Source organism: Mobula birostris, chromosome 13 (genome assembly GCF_030028105.1).
Source record: "Mobula birostris isolate sMobBir1 chromosome 13, sMobBir1.hap1, whole genome shotgun sequence".
NCBI classification, from domain to species: domain Eukaryota; kingdom Metazoa; phylum Chordata; class Chondrichthyes; order Myliobatiformes; family Myliobatidae; genus Mobula; species Mobula birostris.
Window position 1 is genome coordinate 66,168,802 of NC_092382.1, and position 4,313 is coordinate 66,173,114.

Below are 4,313 nucleotides of genomic sequence, written 5' to 3' on the forward strand. Positions count from 1 at the left end.
TGGACGGAGGTCCGTGCAGCGCCGCCGGTGGCCGGAGGTCAATGCAGCGCCGCCGGTGGCCGGAGGTCCGTGCAGCGCCACCAGTGGCCGGAGGTCCTTGCAGTGCCTCCAGTGGCCGGAGGTCCATGCAGCGCCACCAGTGGCCGGAGGCGGGAGGGACAACGGAGAGGTAAATCACAAACACGACAAAGTCTGCTGATGCTGGAAATCTAGAGCAACACCAATAAAATGCTGGCGGAACTCAGCAGGCCGGGCAGCAACTATCGAAAAGAATCAACAGTCGACGTTTCCAGTTGAACTGAGGACTGAGATGGAATGAGGGACATATCTGAATAAAATCGGGGCGGGCGAGGAAATGTCGAGCTGGAGGGTGACAGGTGAAGCCAGGTAGGTGGGAAAGCTCAAGAGCAGAAGAAAATAGAATCTAATAGGAGAGGAGAGTGGAGAATAGGAGAAAGAGATGGAGCAGTGGATCCAGAGAGAAGTGTTCAGCAGGTGAGAGGACGTGAAAAGTCAGAGAGGAAGAGAGGGAGTGGGAGGGAGAGGTGAGGGGGAGATTTGTTCGGCGGAAGGAGAAATCGATATTCATGCTGTCAGGTTGGAGGGTACCCAGACGGAATATGAGGCGCTGATCCTGGACCCTGAGAGTGGCCTCATCTTGGCACAAGAAGAGGCGATGGGTTGACACGTCGCAACGGGAATGGGAATCGGAATGAAAATGTTTATACACCGGGAAATCCCGCTCGGAGCAGATAGTTCAAAGGTTAATTAATTATCAAAGCAGATATCCATAAACAGCTCTGAGTTTTTGTTTTCTTCTCCAGTGAGCCACGGAACAAAGAATATGAAAGTCGTTCAGAGAGAAACATCAAACTCCCACCCCACCCCCGCATAAAAAGGAACGGCATCCCGATCATCAACCCCCAAAACCCACCCCTCCCACAAATGGGAACAATAACATCGATCCCCCCGAAAAAACAACCCGACCCCGCACAACTGCGGAGGAGCCGGTGTCACCGGTGTAGAGGAGCCGCATCGGGAGCAGCGGACACAACGGGCGACCCCGGAAGATTCACAGGTGAAGGGTCGCCTCACCTGGAAGGATGTTTGGACAACGGGGGGAGTTCGGCCGTCCGGCCCTTTCACTGTGACCTCCGAACTCCACATCAAATCCGTCCAAACGAATCTGGGCGAACTTTAATGACCAATAAATATAATTCCTCTCTTTGATCAGCTGTCTGAATGATTCCCTGACTCTGAGAGGAAGGGGTGTCCATGGTCCACATTGTCAGGGTGTTGAGTTTACCAGGAGACAGAGACTGCAGGGACGGGAGGTTTTCTGGTCACTAATACACTGTGTGTGGACCCCGCTGGCAATTCTGGTGTTGTGACCCGAATCGAGACAAACACCACGCTGCCCACTCCACCAACAACACGGCACAGCCGGACACATAACAGGGGACTTTACATCTCACAACACTGGATTCAGTGATGAAACCCGTGATTAATGTTGTTGTCCCACTGAAATCATAAGAAATGTCAATTGAGGTGCTTTTGAATAAGAGCGATCCCCCACAGGTGACGTCACACAGACGCACTCACGTGCCTGACGTCACACATGGGCTCCCCACACCGGCATCTGCCCTCACGTGCGCGGTGTCTTACGTCACCCACACGCTGGAGAGCTCGAGCTTTATCGGTTTAACGGCTGGGCTACTAATCACGTGACCAGCCTCTTCCCCCCCCACCGCTGTCAACAGAGGATTCAGGAGCTGCGCTATTCCCATTGGTGCGAAGCGATGTTAATCACTGGTTACAACCAATAGTGGAGGCGGACCGGCCGAGAGGGCGTTACCCCCACTCACACCGTCGCTCGCACAAGTGTCAAACTCCTCATCCGAGCGGAACAAATCCCAAAGTAAATGTCCGCTTTCTGATTTATTTCCATTTCTCTCCGAGGGAAGTTGGGGCGTTTGTGAAGCGTCTCCTGCGGCCGGAGTCTGATGTATCGCTGAGAGGTAGGAGGAGACCGCTCGGCCCGTCGGTTTGATGCCGGTTCCCCGGGGAGGGAGAGGATGAAGACGGTGAGAGAGGGGGCGGACAGGATGTTTGTCCCGGTGGGGACAGGAGGGGCTCATCTGTGAAAATGTCTGAGCCCACGGTGGTGGCGATTCACCACATTGGGGGGCAAACACCGGCAGACTGTTGCCCTGCAAGCGGGGCCAATGGTCCGGGCAAAGTGACAATTATTTGTGTTTTGTTGAGATTGTACCGGGAATATGGTGTAAAATCCCGCTCCCCACACTAACACGGGTCACACAGACCAAAGAACAAACTGCCGGAGGAACTCAGTGGGTCGGGCAGCATCTGTGGAGGGAAATGGACCGTCAACATTTCGGGCCGAGGCCCTCCCTCTGGACTGAGAGTGGACGGGAAATAGTCCGAGAAAAGAGGTGAGGGGTGGGGATGGGGCAAGAGCTGGGGAGTGAGAGGTGGGTCCAGGTGAGGGGGAGGTGGGAAGGTGGAAATAGTGACAGGGGTGGGAGGTGAGTGGTTGGGGCAACACGGGGCTGCAGAAGATGGAAATTAATTCCATAGAGGGTTAACAAAGAGTTAGAGAGTATTTGTTATAGAGAGTGCAATGAAGATTCACCAGATCTTCTGCAGCTTCTTTCGATATTTTCCATGGATGCTGCCTGGCCTGCTGAGTTTCTCCAGCATTTTGCATGTCTTGCTTGTTCTGGACCTTTCTACCCCTGAGGACATGTTTTGACTCATTCTCTCTGAGAAGATAATGATATCAAACATCTTTACCGTGGGGAAATATTTAGCTTTCATATCACAAATGTGCCCTTCCCTTCATATTCATTGGTATTGACATCAATGAGTTCACCACCGTCAGTCACTTGGGGGAGGGTTCAGGGGAGATATTTACATACGATGGGTGATTGATATGTTCATGGCCTAAGGTAGAAGGAGTCAATCTTAGAAAACCTAGCACATGTATTTTTCAACATAGTCCCATCCTACATTTACACACTTAGTCCAGCAGTCATGGAGGATACGGTCCCTTCTTTGTAGAAGTCGGCGTCTTGGACCTGCAGAAGTAGTTGACAGCAGGGGTGATTGGTAAGTTCGTGGCCTAAGGTAGAAGTTGATGTTATTAACTTCAAACTTTCTGCATAATCACTCAAAGAGTTGTGCATGTAATGACAGCTGTATAACATCTCATTCTACCTTAGACCACGAACTTATCAATCACCACTCGTACAATACAGAAACTGGTGTTACCTGTGTTGATTGTGGTGATGCAAAAGTTGCTGGAGAATTTGCAAGTGGAAATAGGTGGAGTGATATTTGGAAATATGATTTTTAAGCGTCATTCAGCAAGCAAATCACATATGGAACGTGTGCAAAAGCTCTGGTGAGAAAATCCTTCAATACCCGTCATAGGCCTGTTACAGGGTTTGTGTGAGTGTGGAGATGAACTTGATCAAACACAGAGGAGATCAAAGTACTTATTGATAGTGATTGGCTAGCTATTAAAACAAATAACTCTCTATAGAAAATTCACTGTGCACATTTTGTCACTGGGTAAAAAAATACACAACAAAAGTTTTACATGCGCACTGGTAATTACAAATTAGAGTGGACATTGGTGGGAAGGTGGGGAGACCTCCAGTGTCCCTGATGCCCTCACCTACAAGATATGTATCCAGCTGCAGCTTGTAACCCTGCACTTTAAGGGATCATCCAGGAGTTGGAGGGGGTGGTAGATATGACATGAAGAGAGGTGAGTTACACCCAAGGTGCAGGACACAAGAAACTGGGTGAGAGTCAGGAAGGGGAATGAGGTTCAATAGCCATCGCAGAGTACCCTTGTTGCTATCCCACACTACAACAAGGTGGGGGGGGGGAGATTACCTGGCAGAGGAAAGTCAAGGCGGTGATAGGGGATTCATTAGTTAGGGGAACAGAACAAGAGGGGACTAATATCCCAGTGGTAAGGCTTGCTAGTGCTGGTGTGGGGAGAGGGGGTGATATGGTTAATATAAATTGTAGGGGGAATGGGAGCCCGAATGAGAGAACAGATAGTGGAGAGGGTGAATTGAATTGAATTGACTTTATTACATACATCCTTCCTATACATGAGGAGTGGAAATCTTTACATTACATCTCCATCTAAATGTGCAATGTGTAATTTATAGTAATTTATAATACATAGTTTGTCCATAGGACAGTCAATATAACATAGAAATGCAATTGTATCAGCATGAATCAATCAGTCTGATGGCTTGGTGGAAGATGATGTC